Raw genomic sequence first — 24,120 nt, forward strand, 5'->3', positions numbered from 1 at the left:
ATGGTATGTTCTAAGTGCCAGGTTAGGGAATATGGACACATTCTATTTTATTGACAGTTGGGAGTCACTAAAGGTTTTTGAGCAGTTATTATAATAAGAGAGAAAATAAGAGAGAAAAATAAAGATTGCTTGAATAGGGGAGCCTAAAGAACTCATGAAAATTTGAGCCTAAAATACCCCTGAAATTTTGAGTTCATAATTGTGGGAATAGCCACAGATTTCTTTTTCTGGAGGAGAATGTCCATAACTTCAGTCCAATCTCAAAGGTGTCTGAGACTTCAAAAAAGGCTAGGAACCACTGACTTAGCAGCTTCGAGCCCAAATATCCAGCAGGATGGCAGTAGCATTGAGGAAAAAGAGATTGCAAGAAAAAAAGTGAAGAGGCAGGGTTCAATAGAGATGATCCCTTCCCCCTGAGAACTGTTGCTTCCACGATGCTGTAGGCAAACCTTCCAGAGGCCACCAGTGATGGAGAACACAGGGACCAGAGGCTGAGCGAGGCCCCAGACACAGGCAGGGCGTGACCTCCATCTCGAGCTGGAGGTTGAATGACATTGTCAAGGAAAACAGAAAAGGAGACCAAGGGCAGATCTTCGAACCTGTTTAATCTGTCTGCTCTGCCTCTCCCTAAGTGCTTTCTGACAGATTATTTTTTTCTACACAGGAAATTCACAGTTTGAACTTTAGTTCCTAAAATACATCAAATCACACTTTGGCTTTGGGTAGGGGGAGGAGGGGATGCACATAATGACTACTTAAGTGGTTCACTTCTCATCCGAGGAAATTATCTTTTCAAAATGATCATGGTGCTCCTGACCCTGTTCCACAGAGTGTGGGTATTTTTGAGCTAAGTTAGGAAGCATGTAGGATAATTGTTAGCACTCAGAGGGCCTAGTTCTAGCCCAGTGTTGAAATCTCAGGAACCCACAGAATTCCTCCTCTCTATGGAGGGAAAGGAAAAGATCTCTGTTACCCTTTCCCTGATCATTACAGAAAAACTACTTAAAATATTTGCTGCTGCTGCTACTTACTTGCTTAGTCATGTTGTACTCTCTGCAGCCCCATGGACTGTAGCCCCGCCAGGCTCCTCTGTCCATGGGATTTTCCAGGCAAGAATACTGGAGCAGGTCGCCATTTCATACTCCAGGGGATCTTCTCAACTCAGGGATCAAACCCAAGTCTCTTGCATCTACTGAATTTGCGGGTGAATTCCTTACCACTGGCATCATCTGGGAAGCCCACTTAAAATATCTAAGTAGATTGCAAATTGATAGCCCTGTTCTGGGTCAATGGTTATAACTCAGTTATACTACCATGTAGAAATATCCCAGAGAATACCAGCATTTTCACAAGAGTTTCAGTAATTTTATGCGGGTACTTAATGTCAAGAAAAAATGAAAAGTTCTCATGGGTCATACCCTGAAACTCCTTAGTCATCAACACGGAACTTTGTGGAAGCAGTAAAATGTCTGTAAATGGCCATCATGGTCCCCATAGTTAACATGTTGAATGCTTACATTTTCAGGCTCTGCAGAATTTTTTATGGGCCATAATCCAGCCTTGTGGGACCAGACCGTCAATACGAGGTTGTCACTGTTCAGTCACTAAGTCATGTCCGACTCTTTGTGACACCACGGACTGCAGCACACTAGGCTTCTCTGTCCTCCCTCTATTATCTGTAGTTTGCTCAAATTCATGTCCATTGAGTCGGTGATGCTATCTAACCATCTCACCCTCTGCCAACCCCTTCTCCTTTTGCTTTCCATTTTTCCCAGCATCAGGGTCTTTTCCAATGAGTCAGCTCTTTGCATCAGGTGGCCACAGTATTGGAGTTTCAGCTTCAGTATCAGTCCTTCCAATGAATATTCAGGGTTGATTTCCTTTAGGATTGACTGGTTTAATCTCCTTGCAGTCCAAAGGACTCTCCAACACCACAATTCAAAAGCTCAGCCTTCTTTATGGTCCAACTCTCACATCCATACGTGACTACTGGAAAAACCATCGTTTTGTCTATATGCATCTTTGTTGGTCAAGTGATGTTTCTGCTTTTTAACACACTGTCTAGGTTTGGGCCTGATGCTGGGAAAGATTGAAGGCAGGAGAGAAGGGGATGACAGAGGATGAGATGGTTGGATGAGCAAGCTCTGGGAGTTGATGGACAGGGAAGCCTGGCGTGCTGCAGTCCATGGAGTCACAAAGAGTTAAACACGACTGAATGACTGAACTGAACTGAACTGACTAGGTTTGTTATAGCTTTTCTTCCAAGGAGCAAGTGTCTTTTAATTCATGGCTGTAGTCACTATCTGCAGTGATTTTGGATCCATACAAGGGGGAGTAGTAGACACACTTAGATCTGCCAAGCTGCATGCTAACTCTCTTTACCTGTGCTTTCTCCACCTGGCTCTGAATCCTGCCTGTCTGGATCCGAATGTCCTCACTTCCACAAACGTCAAACATTGCTGGTGGTCTGGTGGTTAAGACTCCATGCTACCACAGCACGGGACTCAGCTATGATCCCTGGTCTGGAACTAAGGTCTCACATGCTGAGCAGTGCTGCCAAAAGAAAAACAATAACAAAAAAGCATTGCTCACTTCCCTCAGAATGCAGCTGGGTGTGGCCCGGGTAACTGCAGAGGTCAGGGCCCTGCTAAAGACGTGGGGACCCAGATTAGCACGCGCCCTGAGGTGAGGCCTGTTCTAAGAGGAGTACGCTCAACTCTGAGGAAGTCTCCTCAGGCAAACGGAAAGTGTTAGTCTCTCAGTCGCGTCCCACTGTTTGCGACCCCATAGACTGTAGCCCACCAGGCTCTTCTGTTCATGGGGTTTCCCAGGCAAGAATACTGGAGTGGATTACCATTTCCATCTCCAAGCAAACAGAAGAAGCGCTGGCAGATAGGAATACAGAGATGTCTGCTCAGCGGTGAGAGCTGGAGATGGAACTAGATTTACTGAAAGGGAACACGTAGACAGGCAAAGCTATGTGTTGTAGGGCAAAAGGCGCACCCCAGAATAGCAAGGGCTTGTTGACAGGCAATCTGCTAGTGAGGAAATTCAAGAAGGTCCATTATTTAAGAACCAGGACAGGTGTCATGGGTCATGGGATGGCCTTCCCCCACCCATCTCCCCTTTTACGGGTTGCGTTGTCTCCTCAAAATTCATATCTCAAAGTCCAAAGCTCCAGTATTTCATGTGATCTTATTTGGAAATAGGGTCCTTGCAGATGGAATTAGTTAATTGAGGTCATTAAGATGGGCTTCCTTAATGGCTCAGTGGGTAAAGAATCCACCTACAATTTAGGAGATACAGGAGACACTGGTTCTATCCCTCCCTGGAGGAGGAAAATAGCAACCCACTCCAGTGTTCTTGCCTGAAAAAATCCCATGAACAGAGGAGCCTGGTGGGCTACAGTCCATAGGATGGCAGAGTCAGACACAACTGAACAGCTATGTACGCACTTGCAAGGTGGGCCCTAATTCAACGTGACTGCCATCCTTTAACGGAGAAGGCAATGGCACCCCACCTCCAGTACTCTTGCCTGGAAAATCCCATGGGCGGAGGAGCCTGGTAGGCTGCAGTCCATGGGGTCACTAAGAGTCGGACACGACTGAGCGACTTCACTTTCACTTTTCACTTTCCTGCATTGGAGAAGGAAATGGCAACCCACTCCAGTGTTCTTGCCTGGAGAATCCCAGGGACGGGGGAGCCTGGTGGGCTGCCATCTATGGGGTCGCACAGAGTCGGACACGACTGAAGCGACTTAGCAGCAGCAGCAGCAGCAGCCATCCTTTAAAAAAGGGATAGCTTGACACAGAGACACACACACACAAAGAAGATCATGTGAAGATGAAGACAGATCAGGGTAACATTCCTACAAGCCAAGGAATGCCAAAGATCACCAGCAAAGCACCGGAAGCTAGCAGGGAACAGAATGTTCCTCTCAGCTCTCCGAAGGGACCGATGCTGCAGCACCTTGGTCTCAGACTTCTAGCTTCCAGAAGTGTGAGACAATAAATAGCTGTTGCTGAAACCACACGGTTTGTGTTACTTTATTACAGAAGCCTGAGGAGATGAATATACTTCCTTTCTCTAAAATTATAAACTGGTTCCATTCTGCTTCCTGGTTTCCTGAACCAAAGCCTCAGAAGAAGTGGCGCTGAAGAGAATGTTTCAAACAAAATGGCTCCCTCAGAGCCTGCAAGGTCTGCAGAGCTCACCGCAAGGCAGCAGCCAGAATGGCACAGAGTCCTCCAGCCCTACCTTGCACTTTAGAGACACTCTATCTTATGTACACTGTGGCCTGAGGGAGGGGTGCCCCAATGAAGAGCTGGGTGCTTGCTCTCTAGAGGGATTAAAATATTCAACCCCCAAGTCACGGTTTTGTTTACCTGGATCCTGAAAGTCTTTGTTCTCAGCCTCTCTCTCCCTCATCGTCATCAGGCTGTTACCAACCTGTCTTTTAGTCACCTGAGGAAGGCAGCAGGTTTCCATGGTTACCTACAAGCACACAGCAAGATGTCGTTCCTAGAGGGCTTCGGATTAGGCAAATAACAAAGGGCCGCTGGCACAATGAAAATAACCTGGATCCAGTGATCCACCTGGGATATGGGGAGGGGGGCAACTTGTTCTCAGAAACAAGTCAGAAGCCTGGTTATTAGAGCTGGGCACTGCTGCTGCTGCTGCTGAGTCGCTTCAGTCGTGTCCGACTCTGTACAACCCCATAGACAACAGCCCACCAGGCTCCCCCGTCCCTGGGATTGTCAAGGCTGTCTGGCAAATTCTGAGTCCCTCCTCCTGTGAAGGCAGTGCCACACCAAGTACTTCATGGGCCTCATCTCCTTGTGATTCTTGTTTCCTAAGGTAAAGAGTCTTTCTGCAATGCAGGACACCCAGGTTTGACCCCTGGGTCGGGAAGATCCCCTGGAGAAGGGGATGGCTACCCACTCCAGTATTCTTGCCTGGAGAATTTCATGGACAGAGGAGCTTGGCAGGCTACAGTCCATGGGGTTGCAAAGATTTGGACATGACTGAGCGACTAACACCATCACCCTCACTTTCTGTTTTATCAAAGGAACCGAACTTATGGGACTTGTTGAAGATCACACAGCTGGGAGTTACAGAGCAAGGATCTGAACCCCAGTGCTGACTATCTCCATCTTTCCCTCCAGACCCACTTTCTGTTCTTCTGCACTCCAGAGGCCGACCTGCATCAGTTGCATCAACAGCCCCCCTGGCTCTGATGAAGTCTGTTTTAGCTGGTATCTAATGCCTGATGATCTGAGGTGGAGCTGATGTAATAATAATAGCAATTAAGTGCAAAATAAGTGTAATGGGCTTGAATCATCCTGAAAACATCCCCCTCCCCCAATTCATGGAAAAATTGTCTTTCATGAAACTGGTCCCTGGTGCCAAAAGGGATGGGGACTGCTGTACAGGATAGCCCCATAGATAAGGGGGAAGTAAGGAGACGTGGTTTCATCTGGCTGTGTTGTCTCTGCAGAATCCTCTTCTTCCTTTTTCTCTCCTTGGGACTTTGAGTCTGGGACTGCTATTCCAGGCTACTGCCCAATGCCCTGTGGTTACCCGAGCTCACCCTTTTGGAGGAAATCGCTTGTAGTACATCCTTCCTTACTGTCGTCTTTCTAGGGAGGCCGTGACTGTATGCCAGGTCTGTGTGTTGCTGAAGGCTTTGCCTTTAACTCTATCCTATTCTTCCCTTCATTCCCAGCCAGTGGAGTTGAGTCCTTGAGAGCTGGGTCGGTGCTCTTTGTGCTGTGCTCAGTCAGTCAGTGGTGTCTGACTCTTTGTGACGCCATGGACTACAGCCCTCCAGGCTCCTCTGTCCACAGGATTCTCCAGGCAAGAGTATTGGCTTGTCATGCCCTCCTCCATTGGATCTTCCTGACCCAGGGATCAAACCGAAGTCTCTGTCATCTCTTGCATTGGCAGTTGAATTGTTTACCACTGAGCCACCTGGAAAGCCTCTTTAAACCTCTGCACTTGTGGAATAATTACTAATACTATCCTCATGAACTGGAGAAATTGAGGCAAACAGAGTAATTTCCCCAAGATCATCCAATCCCCAGGTGGCCCAGCAGGCATGAAACTGGGTCTGCTGGATTCCAGAGCTCAAAGCCCTTAACCACTACTCCATGATGGATTGGGGCAGTTCAGAGAGATAAGTTCGATTGGTAGGCCATTTCCAGAAGAGGATTCAGCTTGAAATCAGGTTTAGAATTAGGAATGAGATGATAAGATAAAGTGACTTGAAATAAGCTGTGAAGGACTTGGAAGCTAGTGATTATGATTGAGAATGTACTGGAAGCAAAGAAAAATATTGATTTTTTAAGAAAGCCCCTATAAGTGGATGAAAGAGATCATTGTTAAACCCACAGGTAAAATATAAACAGAAACATTTCTGTGTGTGTTTTTTTCTGATCTTAGAGTAAGCTTTACTTTGCAGCTCTCTTTTTTCTATATTTTTCATATTACATGGACAATATATCCTTTTTTAAGGTTAATTACTATATTTATACATGCAATGTGTGTATGTGTGTGTAAGTGTGCGCTCAGTTGTGTCCAACTCTTTTCGACCCCATGGACTGTAACCACCAGGCAAAAATACTGAAGTGGGTTGCCTTCTCCAAGGGATCTTCCTCATGCAGGGATTGAACCTGTATCTACTGCCTGGCAAGCAGATTCTTTACCACTGGGACATGTGGGAAACCCAAGCATATCAATCAGTTCAGTTCAGTCACTCAGTCATGTCCAATTCTTTGCAACCCCATGGACTGCAGCACGCCAGGCCTCCCTGTCCATCACCAACTCCCAGAGTTTCCTCAAACTCATGTCCATTGAGTCGGTGATGCCATCCAACCATCTCATCTTCTGTCATCCCCTTCTCCTGCCTTCAATCTTTCCCAGCATCAGGGTCTTTTCCAGTGAGTCAGTTCTTCCCATCAGGTGGCCAAAGTATTGGAGTTTCAGCTTCTGCATCAGTCCTTCCAATGAATATTCAGGGCTGAATTCCTTTAGGATGGACTGGTTGGATCTCCTTGCAGTCTAAGGGACTCTCAAGAGTCTTCTCCAACACCACAGTTTAAAAGCATCAATTCTTCGGCGCTTAGCTTTCTTTATAGTCCAACTCTCACATCCATACATGAATACTGGAAAAACCATAGCCTTGACTAGACAGATAATTCTAAAAGATGATGCTGTGAAAGTGCTGCACCCAATATGCCAGCAAATTTGGAAAACTCAGCAGTGGCCACAGGACTGGAAGAGGTCAGTTTTCATTCCAATCCCAAAGAAAGGCAATGCCAAAGAATGCTCAAACTACTGCACAATTGCACTCATCTCACATGCTAGTAAAGTAATGCTCAAAATTCTCCAAGCCAGGCTTCAGCAATATGTGAACTGTGAACTTCCTGATGTTCAAGCTGGATTTAGAAAAGGCAGAGGAACCAGAGATCAAATTGCCAACATCCACTGGATCATGGAAAAAGCAAGAGAGTTCCAGAAAAACATCTATTTCTGCTTTATTGACTATGCCAAAGCCTTTGACTGTGTGGATCACAATAAACTGTGGAAAATTCTTCAAGAGATGGGAATACCAGACCACCTGACCTGCCTCTTGAGAAACCTGTATACAGGTAAGGAAGCAACAGTTAGAACTGGACATGGAACAACAGACTGGTTCCAAATCAGGAAAGGAGTACGTCAAGGGTGTATATTGTCACCCTGCTTATTTAACTTATATGCAAGGTACATCATGAGAAACGCTGGGCTGGAGGAAGCACAAGCTGGAATCAAGATTGCCGGAAGAAATATCAATAACCTCAGATATGCAGATGACACCACCCTTATGGCAGAAAGTAAAGAAGAACTAAAGAGCCTCTTGATGAAAGTGAAAGAAGAGAGTGAAAAAGTTGGCTTAAGGCTAAACATTCAGAAAACTAAGATCATGGCATCCAGTCCCATCACTTCATGGCAAATAGATGGGGAAACAGTGGAAACAGTGGCTGATTTTATTTTTCTGGGCTCCAAAATCACTGCAGATGGTGATTGCAGCCATGAAATTAAAAAACGCTTACTCCTTGGAAGGAAAGTTATGACCAACCTAGACAGCATATTCAAAAGCAGAGACATTACTTTGCTAGCAAAAGTCCATCTAGTCAAGGCTATGGTTTTTCCAATAGTCATGTATGAATGTGAGAGTTGGACTATAAAGAAAGCTGAGCGCCAAAGAATTGATGCTTTTGAACTGTGGTGTTGGAGAAGACTCTTGAGAGTCCCTTGGACTGCAAGGAGATCCAACCAGTTCATCCTAAGAGAGATCAGCCCTGGGTGTTCATTGGAGGGACCGATGTTAAAACTGAAACTCCAATACTTTGGCCACCTGATGCAGAGGGCTGACTAATTTTAAAAGACCCTGCTGCTGGGCAAGATTGAAGGAGGGAGGAGAAGGGGACGACAGAGGATGAGATGGTTGGATGGCATCACCAACACAATGGACATGAGTTTGGGTGAACTCCGGGAATTGGTGATGGACAGGGAGGCCTGGCATGCTGCGATTCATGGGGTCGCAAAGAGTTGGACATGACTAAGCAACTGTAGTGAACTGAACTGACTAGACAGACCTTTGTTGGCAAAGTAATGTTCTGCTTTTAATATGCTGTCTAGCTTGGTAATGACTTTTTTCCCAAGAAATAAGCATCTTTTAATTTCATGGGTGCAGTCACCATCTGCAGTGATTTTGGAGCTGAAAAAAAAAAGTCTGCCACTGTTTCCCCATCTGTCATGGAGTGATGGGACCGGATGCCATGATCATAGTTTTCTGAATGTTGAGCTGTAAGCCAACTTTTTCACTCTCCTCTTTCACTTTCATCAAAAGGCTTTTTAGTTCTTCTTCACTTTCTGCCATAAGGGTGGTGTCATCTGCATACTTTTTGTTATATCAAAGTCAATGTTTAGGAAGTTCCCTGGTGGTATTAGGATTTAGTATTTTCACTGCCATGGCCTGGGTTCAATCTTTGGTCAGGGAACTGAGATTCTGTAAAGCTGAGTGGCAAGGCCAATAAAAGAGAAATGAACTGAAAGTCAGTCTTTACATTATTATGACCAAGCAAATGTTGTTGACAGATAAGCCAAGTAGTATCGACAACCATACCTCCTTTTTCACACAGTCTGCATTTTTCCTTTGTTAAAAACTGCCATGTTTTTTTCATTTGCCTATTTGTCTATAAACTCATCCAAATTACCCCAAGCATTTTGATACCCCTGTCGTCCTCATGAGGCTTCCCAGGTGACCCTAATGATAAAGAACCCACCTGCCAATGCAGGTGACATAAGAGACATAGGTTCGACCCCTGGGTCAGGAAGATCCCCTGGAGGAGGGCATGGCGACCCACTCCAGTATCCTTCCCTGGTGAATCCTATGGACAGAGGAGCCTGGTGGGCTACAGTCCATGAGGTCGCAAAGAGGTGGACATGACTTAAGCGACTGAACATGCATGCACGCACATCATCTCTATATAATCAACCATGTCTCTCAAATATTCATACACACCACTTCCATAGTTCTCCAGATCTCTCCCAAAATCTTCCTTTGTGTGCTTGACTAGACAGAATGTTCCCTGGGGCCATACACCACTGCCAATTTTAGAATTCCTAGATTTTATTTTTATATGTCATTAAAATGTAAAAACAAAACAAAAAGCCACTGATGTATATACACTATCCCCTCTAAAGGTTTTTTTTTGCATAATAAATTCCTATTTGAATTTTATAAAGTAATCGACTAACTGTTTTAAATCCTGGAAAACATAGGGAATGAACCAAGCATTGTTCTGCCATTCTGCTTTTCCTGTGCTAAATGAGTCCTTGGGTAACCAAATGCAGATAAGGAAAAATTCCTCTTTATGGAGCTCTTCCAGATAATAAGTGGAGAAAGAATCTTTGAAATAAAATACCACGTTTTGTATTTTTAAAATTAATTTTTATTGGAATATAGTTGTTTTACAATGTTGTATTAGTTTCTACTGTACAAAAAAGTGAATCAGCTCTATATATACATATATCCTTTCTTTTGGGGGTTTTCTTCCCATTTAAGTCACCACAGAGCACTGATTAGAGTTCCCTGAGCTATACAGTGGATTCTCGTTAGTTATCTATTTTATGAAGTGAAGTGTTGGTTGCTCAGTCGGGTCCAACTCTCTGTGACCCCATGGACTGTAGATTGCCGGGCTCCTCTGTCCCTGGAATTCTCCAGGCAAGAATACTGGGGTGGGTAGCCATTTCCATCTCCAGGGGATCTTCCCAACCCAGGGATTGAACTCTCATCTGCATTGTCAGGTGAATTCTTTACCACTGAGCCCTCAGGGAACCCCTGTCTATTTTACACATAGTATCAATAGTGTATGCACGTCAGTCCCAGTCTTCCAGTTCATCCCACTCTCTTCTTCCCCTGGTGTCCATACATTTATTCTCTATTTCTGCTCTTCAAATAGGATCATCTATACCATTTTTCTAGATTCCACATAGGTACATCAATACACAATATTTGTTTTTCTCTTTCTGACTTCACTCTGTATGGCAGTCTCTAGGTTCATCCATGTCTTTACAAATGATCCAATTTCATTTCTTTTTATCAGATCAGATCAGTCAGATCAGATCAGTCGCTCAGTCGTGTCCAACTCTTTGCGACCCCATGAATCGCAGCACGCCAGGCCTCCCTGTCCATCACCAACTCCCTGAGTTCACTCAGACTCACGTCCATCGAGTCAGTGATGCCGTCCAGCCATCTCATCCTCTGTCATCCCCTTTTCCTCCTGCCCCCAATCCCTCCCAGCATCAGAGTCTTTTCCAATGAGTCAACTCTTCGCACGAGGTGGCCAAAGTACTGGAGTTTCAGCTTTAGCATCATTCCTTCCAAAGAAATCCCAGGGCTGATCTCCTTCAGAATGGCCTGGTTGGATCTCCTTGCTGTCCAAGGGACTCTCAAGACTCTTCTCCAACACCACAGTTCAAAAGCATCAATTCTTCAGTGCTCAGCCTTCTTCACAGTCCAACTCTCACATCCATACATGACCACAGGAAAAACCATAGCCTTGACTAGACGAACCTTTGTTGGCAAAGTAATGTCTCTGCTTTTGAATATGCTATCTAGGTTGGTCATAACTTTCCTTCCAAGGAGTAAGCGTCTTTTAATTTCATGGCTGCAGTCACCATCTGTAGTGATTTTGGAGCCCAGAAAAATGAAGTCTGACACTGTTTCCACAGTTTCCCCATCTATTTCCCATGAAGTGGTGGGACCGGATGCCATGATCTTTGTTTTCTGAATGTTGAGTTTTAAGCCAACTTTTTCACTCTCCACTTTCACTTTCTTTTTATGGCTGAGTAATATTTCATTATATACATGGACCACATCGTCTTTATTCATTCCTCTGTCGATGGACATCTAGGTTTCTTCCATGTCTTGGCTATTGTAAACAGTGCTGCAATGAACATTGGGGGGCACATATCTTTTTGAGTTATGTTTTTCTCTGGGTGTATGTCCAGTAGTGGGATTTCTGGATTATATGATAGTTCTTAATGGCAAATAAAAGTGGAAAAGGTGGAAGGAGTGACAGATTTCCTCTTTTGGGGCTCTGGATTGTTAAATGTTAAAATCACTGGATTGTTAATGCAACCCTGAAATTATATACAGAGTGAAGTAATCCAGAAAGAAAAACGCCAATACAGTATACTAACGCATAATATATGGAATTTAGAAAGATGGTAACGACAACCCTGTATGCAAGACAGCAAAAGAGACACAGATGTATAGAACAGTCTTTTGGACTCTGTCGGTGGGGGATGATTTGGGAGAATGGCATTAAAATATGTATAATATCATATAAGAAACGAATCGCCAGTCCAGGTTCGATGCAGGATACAGGAAGCTTGGGGCTGGTGCACTGGGATGACCCAGAGGGATGGTATGGGGAGGGAGGTGGGAGGGGGGTTCAGGATGGGGAACATGTGTACACCTGTGGCAGATACATGTTGATGTATGGCAAAACCAATACAATATTGTAAAGTAAAAAAAAAATTAAAAAAGAACCCCCCCCCAAAATAAATAAAATAAAATAAAATATGTACCAAAAAAATAAAATAAAAAATAAAAATACAATGAGACACTTTAATGTACATTCCAGAATCACAAAAATAAAAGATACATTGTGTAAAAAAAAAAAAGAAAAGAAAAAGAATTGATGCCTTAAATACCAGTGCTTTGATTTTAGTATCCTGAGACCCCAGGATCCAGCACTAGGGGTGGGGGGTCCACTATCTGTAGTGTAGACAGATGGATTTTTATTGCTTCCTGGTAGACAAACAAGTAAAAGATGTCTTTAGTAAAAAAAAAAATAAAACCCTGAAATTAGAAGACAATTGCTTCTTGGCTGGAAAGTTATGACAAACCCTGATAGTGTGCTAAAAAGCAAAGACATCACTTCACCGACAAAGGTCCATGTAGTCAAGGCTATGGTCTGTCCAGTAGTCATGTACAGATGTGAGAGCTGGACCATAAAGAAGACTGAGTGCTGAAGAATTGATGCTTTTGAGCTGTGGTGTTGAAGACTCTTGAGAGTCCCTTGGACTGCAAGAAGATCAAACCAGTCAATCTTAGAGGAAATCAATCCTGAATACTCTTTGGAAGGACTGATACTGAAGCTCCAGTACTTTGACCACCTGATGCAAAGATCTGACTCATTGGAAAAGACCTCGATGTTTGGAAAGACTGAAAGCAGAAGGAGAAGAGGGCGACAGAGGATGAGATGGTTGGATGGCATCACCGATTCAATGGACGTGAGTTTGGGCAAACTCTGGGAGATGGTGAGGGACAGGGAGTCCTGGCCTGCTGCAGTGCACGGGGTCGTGAAGAGTCAGACACGAGTTGGTGACTGAAAGTTTAACTTTCAGGTTTGATTTTGTTTGTTTGTTCATTAGCTGCACTGGGTCTTTGTTGCTGCACTTGGGCTTTGCCTAGTTGTGGTGAGTGGGAGCTGCTCTCTAATCGGGATGCACAGGCTTCTCGTTGCAGTAGCTTCTCCTGTTGTGGAGCACAGGCTCTAGGTGCGCAGGCTCAGTGCACAGGCTTAGTTGCCCTGTGGTGGGTGGAAGCTTCCCAGACCATGGACCTCAACCACTGGACCACCAGGGAAGTCCTTGCGTGCTTTTATATGTTTAAAATTCTCTATAATAAAAAGTGTAAAAACTGTAACCTAGAGATAGTTATGCCCCAAATCAAATGAAAAGTCTCATAAAGGGTAAGGTCATAGCTTACCTTAGTAAGTCTCATAAAGGGTAAGGTCATAGCTTACCCTTTTTCTAACGTGGCTGTGGTGATTTTAAAGACATAGCCTCAAAATTCTTTAATAGTTTTCCCATTAAGTGGTAGCGTCTATGTCTCTGCCTTTTGAATCTAGGTGAATTTGTGACTGTTTTGCCCCATAAAAATCAGAGGAAGTGATGGTATGCAACTTTTGAGGCTGGGTCATAAAAGGTGCTGCAGCTTCCTTCTGGTTCTCTTGGAACATGGCTCTGCCGGAAGTCAGCTACCAATGAAGGAGTCTGAAAACCCTGAGACCATCTTGCTGGAGAGATCATGTGCAAATGGTTCAGGACCTAACTGAGCTCCCAGACGACTGCCTGCAGCAACTGCCAGACATGTGAATGAGCCATCTTTCATGTTGGATCCAATCGGGTCTCCAGATGACTTCAGCCCCAGCCAAAAGCTAACTGCATCCAGGTGAGAGAGCCTGAGATAAAAGTGCCCCCTAGAGCTCTCGTCAGCTTCCTGACTCACAGAGTCACAAGCAAAAGCAAATAATTGTTTTACGTCACTAAATTTGAGGGGTAATTTATTATGTAGCAACTGTAACTGAAACTCTAATCAGGTAGAAGAACCAAAGTTAAGGATACATAGAACAATAAAACTGCCTTTCATTTTTTGAAAACATAAGTACTGTGTCTGATTTTAATGACTTATGGAAAGTTTTTGCTTATGATTGAGGTATAAGAAGCAACTTAAGTCACTTCTAATAATCCTTCTAGTTCTAATATTTTCTAATCAATAACAAAAAGTGGAATTTTTTACATTATACATCCAATTTTTCACTTATATGCAAACTAACTTTCATTTAAACAGCATCATTTATTAAAAATGTCAACAAATATTTGACTCAAGCACTACTGCTAAGTGCTGGACACTGTTCTTACACCATCTAAGGAAATTGGCTTTTTTTTTTTTAATTTTATTTTATTTTTGAACTTTACATAATTGTATTAGTTTTGCCAAATATCAAAATGGCTTTTTTTTAATTGAGGTAGAGTTGACATGTTAATTTCATGGGTAAAGCAAAGTGATTTGGTTATACATATATATGTATATATCTATATTCCTTTCTTTTCCAATTTTTCTGCAATATAGGATATCACAAGACATTCCATATAGTTCCTTGTGCTGTACAATAAATTCTTGTTGTTTATCTATTTTAGATTTGTTTTTTATGCACTCATTTTTTGAAAGATTTTTTTGATGTGCAGCATTTTTAAATTCTTTGTTGAATTTTTAAAATATTACTTCTGTTCTATGTTTTGCTTTTTGACCATGAGGCATGTGGGATCTTAGCTTTCTGACCAGGGATCAAACTCTCACACCCTGCATTGGAAGATGAAGTCTTAACCACACTAGGGAAGTCCCTCTGTTTTTAATATGATATTGTATATCTGTTAATCCCATACTCTTAATTTACCCACCCACCCCACTTCCTAAGGGAACTTGTTGATCCAAATTTAGGTATAACTGCATCACTTTGCTGTACACTGGAAACTAAAACAACATTGTAAATCAACTATACTTCAGTAAAAAATTTTAACACACACACACACAGAACAAATTTAGGCATGGCATAAGTAGAGACACTGTCTCACATCCCAGTTGCCTTTTCCCCCAACTTCCTTCATGTTTTTGCAGGTTTATGAGACTCGGCACTGAAACACTCTTTTCATGGTTTTTTAATCTTTTCTGAAGAAAGGCCTTTTGATTCAGAAGGTACCATATACAATACTGAACTCTGTTCACTTGGGTATAAAAATACCAAGGAAATTGGCGTGGGTACATAAATATCGAGGAAGTTGGCATTAAATTCCAGGTAGTTGCATGGCAAAATTGCTACAGAAATAAATAACATTAGTATTTTATGCAACACTGTTTAGTAATCTCAGGGCACATTTCTGGACCAACATTTAGAGTTTGGGCTTTGTTCTTAGGCTGGAAATGAGAAGAGCTAAATGAAATGACAAATTAATATCTTCTTTGCTTAGGCAAAATGATGGAAATATAAGAAATTAATTTGAATTTTAAAGAAATGTCCAAGGTGCACCTGGGTGCCAGTTCAAAAATTTTGTTTGCTTACTGTGGTTTCATTACAAAATAACCCACTAATTTTATAATGTTAATTCCGTGTGCATATGTGTGTGTGTATATAGATGTATGCATGTGTTTGTATATATCTATCTATACATTTTTTTTCATTACAAACAAATCTATAATACGTAAGTGAATCTGTATGGTTAATTTGCTCTGTTTTCTGCAAGGTAAGTTAAAAGTCAGATTCATTCTAAATAAATTAGTGCTGTACTTAGGAGTAGGTTACGAGTTGGAGATTTAACTTCATCTCCTTCTGGAATTGATAGTATTGTTGGTATCTCCCAAATTTATATCTCCTGCCCAGACTTCCCCTTGACTGAGCCCCAGATTTATATATTCAACAACCTGCTTGATATTTCAATTTGGTTACAAGCTACATAAACTAATTTTAACTACCTAGGGAAAAGGAAATTTTATGGAAAGCTGTGAGGATGTAACAGAAGAGATCAAGAAGGCTGAAGAAGACAGGAAGGAGACTGGCAATTCCAGAATGTCTTGGTAGAAAGAGCTGCTCAACTATCTCCCCCTAAGGTTTCTTCCATCTCTGGGTCACTCCAGACAAGATTAAAAGTCCTGAAGAGACTTTGGTTGGCCCCAACTTGAGGCATTTGACAGCTCTTTGGTTGATCCAGGGTGATCAGATTTACAAAGATATAAAATTTACCAAGACTCGTTGTTGGTATAGATGTTCTCATATGCAACTGTTGCAAGTAAGTTGCCTTGGCTTTTTCTGGAGGCTGATAGTACCCTAAGATAGATAGATAGATAGATAGATAGATAGATAGATATATATATATATATATTCATATATTCTTAAGGACATACTCTTTAATCAAGACAGTTCACAAGGTAGAATTTTTCTAAGAGAAAAAAATTATGATGTTCCATATTTGTTTACATACACACATGTCCATTATGTACTGTTATATGAAAAAGAGCAAGTCATGAATAGTATGTACAGTATGACCTTATTTTTTTAAATAAATACATACATAAATGCACGTTAAAAAGTTTTAAATTGAGATATAATTGAAACATAATATTAAGTGTTTCAGGTATACAGCATATATATATATTTTTTAAAAGTTTAAAAAAACATAGAACACACAACCACATATGTTTTCACTTCGATAATCAGAAAAGACAATAAACTTATTTTAAAACAGGGCGTTACTAAGTAAAAGTAGAGACAGTATTACTTAAATGTGCTTGCAGGTGAGTTGGAAAAACACTGTTGTGTTTCTCCTTGATTCTCCCACTATTACCATACAATACATCTGACACCAAATGTGTGGGTTTTCTACATATCAAGCAACTTCCAACACCTGTTGAGTATGCTTCAATCCAATTCAGTTCTGACACCATCTACCTGGAGTTTCCTTAACCCGTTTGATCCACAGGTTAAGGGCTCAATCGCACTGTTTGATTGAGACTGTTTCCACTGCAGATGCTAATCTCAAGTGTCAGATAATCACCTGTACTTCTGACCCACTGGCTATAAATCAGTGTTCCTCTGCTCCTCTCCTTGGGTTCAATAATTTTCAAGAATAGAACTTCTCTGCTGGTCCAGTGGTGAAGAATCTGCCTGCCAATACAGGGGGCACTGGTTCGATCCCTAGTTGGGGAAGTAAAATCCCACATGCCTTGCAGCAACTAAACCTATGCACCACAACTACCGAGCCCTCTCTAGAACCTGTGCCCCACAACGAGAGAGGCCACCGCAATGAGAAGCCCAGACACTGCAACTGAAGACTAGCTCCCACTCGCTGCAGCTAGAGAAAGTCCACTCACAGCAACGAAGAACCCGTGCGCCACAAGGAACCCTCAGTGCAGCCAAATGCAAGAAGCAAAAAGCCAAAAAGCAAGAATGGTCACAGAACCCAGGAAAACTCTTATGTATACTGGTTTATTATAAAGAACACCAGCTGCAGAGATACACGGGATGCAGTCTGGAGGTGTCCCAAGCGTAGGAGCTTCTGTTCCTGGCGAATTGAGTAAAGCAAACTCTTGGCATGTAGATGTGCTTACCAACCCGGAAGCTCTCAGATCCCAGTATGATTGGGATGTTTATAAAGGCTTCTTTACATAGGCCGATTGATCATTAGTTCCATTTCCAGCCTCTCCCCTTCTCTGTAGAAAGGCAGGAGGAGGGAACTGGAATTTTCAAGCTTCTATTCACAGCATGTTCTTTCTGGGGAGCCAACCTCCATCCAGGAGCCCACCAAGAATCACCTCATTAGAACAAAAACATCCCTATCAACCAGGAAACTTTAAAGGATTTGGAAGATTGGTGTCAGATTCTCCTATCACTAAGGAAATTAAAAAGATCTTAGGAGCTCTATCTCAGGAATCAGGAGCAGAGATCAATATATTTATGTTTCTTCTTATTGTTTCACAGTTGATTATTTCCGTAAAGTGGTATCTCGGCCATTCCTGGTATTATTGTGGACAAGAATCCGCCTGCCACTGCAGGAGACATAAGTTTGATCCCTGGTCAGGGAAGATTTCACATGTTACGGAGCCATGAAGCTCATCCGCCCTAACTACTGAGCCCCGAGGGCCACGACTACTGAGACTGTGTGCTGCAAACACTGAAGCCTGAGTGTCTAGAGTCTGTGCTCCACATCAGGAGAGCCCACTGCAACACGAAGCTTGTGCACCTCAATGAAGAGTAGCCCCCGCTTGCCACAAACGGAGAAAGCCTGCACTCAGAAACAAAGAACCAGTGCAGCCAAATAAATAATTTTAAAAAGTGATATCTCACATTTAACTTCCAAGATTTTAATTGTCATGATACTACCTTACTAAAAATAGTAGCATCAGTGATAATAATAATGAACATTCATGGAGTGCCAGGCACTATGTTAAAATCTTTCTATGCATTATCTTCCCCTTCATAGAAAACAACCTCGTCATGATGAAGGGGCTTGCATAACTCAATGAAGCCATGAGCGATGCCATTCAGGGTCACTCAAGACGGACGGGTCATGATCTTTCAAGCTAGGCTTTAGCAGTACCTGAAGAGTTCTGACAAAACATGGTCTGCTGGAGAAGCAAATGGCAACCCACTTTAGTATTCTTCTTTGGAGAACCCCATGAACAGTATGAAAAGGCAAAAAGATATGACACCAGAAGATGAGCCCCCCAGATTGGAAGGTATCCAATATAATACTGGGGAAGAGCAGAGGGCAATTACCAATAGCTCCAATATGCCAGCAAATTTGGAAAACTCAGCAGTGGCCACAGAGCTGAAAAAGGTCAGTTTTCATTCCAAATCTCAAAGAAGGGCAATGCCAAAGAATGTTCAAACTACCAGAATTGCACTCATTTTACATGCTAGCAAGATTATGTTCAAAATCTTTCAAGCTAGCAGTACCTGAACTTGGAACTTCCAAAGTCCAAGCTGGGTTTAGAAAAGGCAGAGGAACCAGGGATCAAATTGCCAACATTCATTGGCTAATGGAGACAGCAAAGGAATTCCAGAAAAACATCTAATTCTGCTTCACTGACTAAAGCCTTTTTACTGCATGAATCACAACAAACTGTGGAAAATTCTTAAACAGATGGGAATACCAGACCACCTTATCTGTCCCCTGAGAAACCTGTATGGGGGTCAAGAAGCAACAGTTAGAACCTTACATGGAACAACAGACTGGAAAAGAGTATGATAAGGCTGTATATTGTCATTCTACTTATTTCACTTATATGCAGAGTACATCATGCGAAATGCCAGGCTGGTGAATCACAAGCTGGAATCAAGATTGTGGGGAGAAATATTGGCAACTTCAAAAATGCAGATAATACCACTCTAACGGCAGAAAGTGAAGACAAACTAAAGAGCCTCTTGATGAGCGTCAGAGAGTGAAAAAGCTGGGTTAAAACTCAACATTCAAAAAATTAAAATCATGGCATCCAGTCCCATCATTTTATGGCAAATAGAAGGGGAAAAAGAGGAAGCAGTGACAGACTGTATTTACTTGAGCTCCAAAATCACTGCAAATGGTGACTGCAGCCATGAAGTTAAAAGATGCTTGTTCTTTGGAAGGAAAGCTATGACAAACCTAGACAGTGTTAAAGACCAGAGACATCATTTTGCCTACAAAGGTCCATGTAGTCAAAGCTATGGTTTTTCTAGGGGTCATGTATGGATGTCAGAGTCGGTCCATAAAGAAGGCTGAGCACTGAGTTTATGCTTTTGAATTGTGGTGCTGGAGAAGACTCCTGAGAGTTCCCTAGACTGCAAGGAGATCAAACCTGTCAATCCTAAAGGAAATCAACCCTGAATATTCATTGGAAGGACTGTTGCTGAAGTTGAGGCTCCGATACTTTGGCCACCTGATGTGAAGAACGACTCATTGGAAAAGACCCTGATGCTGGGAAAGATTGAAGGCAAAAGGAGAAGAGGGCAGCAGAGGATGAGATGATTCGATAGTATCAGCTACTCAATGGACATGAATTTGAGCAAACTCCGGGAGACAGTAGAGGACAGGAGCACCTGGCATGCTGTGGTCCATGGGATCCCAAAGAGTCAGGCAGGACTTAGCAACAGAATAACAACATACGCATTATCTTATCCAAAGTTCACCACAGCCTTATGAGGTTGATATTTTCAGTGACCCCATTTCACAAATGAGGAAACAAAGACTTTCAATCAAGTCAGTGGAAAGTCCCAGACTGCCACCCAAGTATATTTAAGTCAGCCCTGTGCTTTTAATCTCTAAGCTATGATTAGGAAATTAAGTCTAAGCAAGATCATTTATTTATACCATTGCCTTGTTTCAGAAAGGATTTCAGGCATCTAGTTAAGTAACTTGTCCAAGATTACCCAGACAGTAAGTGGCAGAGCCAGGAATCAAATCTCTTTCTCTCACAAACTATATAAACTGAGATAACGCAGATGTAGACCCACATTATATATTTCCTCATAGCCATGAGAAGGGGAAGTGGGGACATTTTCTTTGGCTTTCATTTTCATTCTGGTTGAATCTGTTCTCAGCATTAGAGCTCCTTGCTGTATCTTTTGAGAAAGGATGAACAGAAGAAGAGGGATTCAGGGATAACAGGTCTGGGCTGTAAGTACATGGGCTGCCCATGGTGAGCAAATGAAAAGGCCTCAGATATTGTGAGAAATGTGCCTGGTACATGGCAGGCAGCATAGCTTAATAAATAAACAGAGTTCAGGAGGAAGGGGAAGAAAGAGCGAAGAGAGCGTGAAATGAACAGACGAGGAAGACCTGGGAAGCCAGGTATTAGAGGAAGTAGAGGGAAGGCAAAGGGGATGGGGAAGGGAACACGTACCTGTTCAAGAGTGAGAATAAAAATAATAATTGAATGTTGTGTACAAGGTTTTGCAGAAGAAAAGTATAAAAGGTAAATACCACCAAAATGGCTGTTAGGAAAGCAACAACAGCAACAACACCTCATATCCTAAAGTATTTCAAATTAGGGACAGTCCCTTCAAGTCTGAGTAACAGTTTCATCAATCCCTCGAAGTCCTTTCTTTTTGAATGTAGCATTGTCCCTCTTTAGCCAAATACTTAATCCATCTATTTGGGCCCCAAAGACCCAATCCAAACAGGATTGTGTGGAAAAAATGGTATTTTCTTGGGCATTCCCTGGCAATCCAGTGGTTAGGATTCAGCGCTTTCACAGCTGGGGCCTGGGTTTAATCCTGCTCAGGGAACTAAGACCCCACAGGCTTCATGGCCAAAATAAAAAGTCTTTTCTTGGCAATCACTTAAAAAAACAAATAGGATGAAACATACACTCATATTTTGGTATGTGCCTAAAAAGTGGAACATTTATTTGCTCTCAGTTTGAATTATTACAAAAACATTGCAGAACTTGTTCTTAATCTTTTTTTTTTTTTAAACGAAGGAGCCTGTCTCAATTTAGTATCCTTAACCAAATATGCTTTAGTCTCAGGGCAAGAACTGGCTATAAAGAAAATTTAACTCTTTTAAGAGTTAAATTTAGTTAAATCTTCAGCCCTGGCTGTCCACTGAAAGCTAACTATGGAGGCAAGATTGCATTTGAAATTCTTCTCATTAAGAACCATGATGTTTTACTTAAGGTGGACTTGGTCACTCTGGATAATGTGAAACAGAAGTTACTTATTGAGAGGCAAGGACAGGAAGAGGAAATGGCTGACCGGTAACTAGAGTTCTCCAAAGGTGATAGGTACATTTATTAATCTCCTGGGACCTATATTCAGCTAGCAACTTGATCTGACTAGCATGTGTGTTGAGTAATGTTTAAATCATTAGAGTGCATACATACGGACTTAACATCACAGGAATTTATTTCCTCCCCCTGCCCTTCTCTCTAGACATTTCCTTTTCTTCCTAAACTATGCAAACAACATTCAAAAACAGCAATCCAATTCAGACTTGTTGGGTAGACTCTCATGGAATATTGATCATGAGAACTTCTCTTTTTTTCCACCAGACATGGACAAAGAGTTCTCTGTTGTAAGTAAATTAATCCCAGGCAAAGAAATTTCCACATCTTGAGTTTAGTTTGGAATTCTTCCTTCTTTCTTCAATGGTGGCTTAATGTATATATTTTATTTTTAAATATAGGTAATTAAATATGTATATTTTTGAAAGAAGGTTTATTCAGGGAGAACACACATATAGACAGAGGGTGGGCCATCTCAGAAGGTGAGGGAAGCATGTATATGTTTTAATTGGAGTATAGACGCTTTACAATGTTGTGTTAGTTTCTGCTGTACAACAATGTGAATCAGCTGTTGCTGCTGCTGCTGCTAAGTCGCTTCAGTCCTGTCCGACTCTGTGCGACCCCATAGATGGCAGCCCACCAGGCTCCCCCGTCCCTGGGATTCTCCAGGCAAGAACACTGGAGTGGGTTGCCATTTCCTTCTCCAATGCATGAAAGTGAGAAGTGAAAGTGAAGTCGCTCAGTCGTGTCCGACCCTCAGCAACCCCATGGACTGGAGCCTCCAGGCTCCTCCATCCATGGGATTTTCCAGGCAAGAGTACTGGAGTGGGGTGCCATTGTAAGTATACATATATCCCCTCCCTCTTGAGCCTCCTTCCACTACCCCATATTATATATTTTTTAATGTAAGCAAGTTACTCTTGTTTTAAGGATTAAAAAAAAAAAACCTGAGATAATTGAAGGAGCTGCAAATTTAACAAAGTAAACAGCAAAATCATGAGGTTCTCGAACTGTATGTGATAGAAAATGTTTCATAATAGCCAGCGGCTAAAAGCCTGACCTAAATTGAATTTAATCCTTCATTGATTACTTTGTAAAACCTCAGGTGTAACACAAACAATAGCCCTGACACACTGATGCAACAGAAGCACAGATATATTAGACTTTAATGCCCAGTAAAATGATATGAGATGTAAAAGATCTGTGCTCTGATACTATTTTTAAAATTGTGATGTTCTCAGCTCTGAGAACCCCTGAAAGAAAAATGACTCATTTTCTAAATGCATTTTTGTAAGCGAAGTGGATTTTGAATTTAATGGTGACATTTAGTCATTATAAAGCAGACAATTTCATCAAGAGTAATTTGATATTTATAACAGCGTCATTGTCGATTAAATTTGTAAAGAGTAAAAGTGAATCAAAAGTCCTCGATGAGCAAAGAAAGAGAAGTGGAAACTGTAATGGGGTTGTCAGCTGTTAAGAGAGAAGAAAACCAAAGGAAGGTTGTAGTTTTTGTAGTTGCTCATTTTTAATTCCATTGATCTTTAGGTGTGCATCGTGATAGAACCAAAGGCCCAAAGAACGAGGTAAATGTATAAAAATTCAGATTACTTGATGGCCAAATCTTCTTGTGGATTTCATTGTCTCTCTTATTTTTCTCTTTGACTTACTCATCTAATAGACTAGTTTCTCTTCTGCAAAAGTTTCCTCAAGATTTTGTTTTGTAGCAATTTTTGGTTGGTGATCCGTCCTTGAAAGAGAGTTGTTTACTACATTCTAAAAAAGCCACAAAGAAGGAGTGTTTCCATTGTCCTTTGGTTACACATTTCTGTCTATTCAAATTGTGAACTAACTTGCTTTTCTGTTCCTTGTAGGCTATAGCCTCATATGCTCTGTACTACCTCCTGAGGACAATGCAGGTATTGTAAATGTCAGAAACATATGTAAGTAATCAAACTCCATTGTATCAAATATTGTGCCAAGAATGTATTTTTCACACATGGTGTGTTAGTGAAGAAATAAAACTTGGAAAATAAACTGTTTTCTATTATGTAGAAAATGGTAGGTGCCCCAGGGCAAAACTTAATTGATACTTAGGCGTAACCTATTGATTTTTAATTGAAAGCTTGTTTATTTTAAAGTGTAAATCTATGAGCTAAACCACATTTTGAGCCTAAGGATTCATGACTGGAATAAGCTTAATGCTGAATTAGCTCTTAGAAAATGTTCTTTCTTAGAATAATAGCATTAGCTCCCAAATATATTTTCTTTGGTAGCTTTATTGCACCCAAAACAAAATTAGTGACATTTGACGATAGCATAAAACATTTACCTTAATTAATAATAGTACGTATTTGAGCATAAAGTATGTTCAATAATTGTTTCCTGAGATCTCAGCATCTGGAAATGCATTCACAATGTCGCCTGACCAGCAAACAAATATTTCATTTTGAGGACTGAAAAGATGA

The 24,120-nt window shown here is 41.8% G+C and overlaps 1 long non-coding RNA gene across 3 annotated transcripts in view; it reads left to right on the top strand.

The window, feature by feature from the left end:
• The window catches only part of LOC109573132 (uncharacterized), a 95,459-nt gene that overhangs the window by 36,520 nt on the left and 34,819 nt on the right, over window positions 1-24,120 (top strand). Inside the window, exons 1-3 of one of the 3 annotated variants that reach the window (XR_011561912.1) lie at window positions 18,238-22,490; window positions 23,201-23,238; window positions 23,527-23,595. This is a non-coding gene — a long non-coding RNA (uncharacterized lncRNA). The other 2 variants (XR_011561911.1, XR_011561910.1) reach the window with 2 other exon arrangements.

The sequence above is a fragment of the Bos indicus genome, chromosome 19 (assembly GCF_029378745.1).
Source record: "Bos indicus isolate NIAB-ARS_2022 breed Sahiwal x Tharparkar chromosome 19, NIAB-ARS_B.indTharparkar_mat_pri_1.0, whole genome shotgun sequence".
NCBI classification, from domain to species: Eukaryota; Metazoa; Chordata; class Mammalia; order Artiodactyla; family Bovidae; genus Bos; species Bos indicus.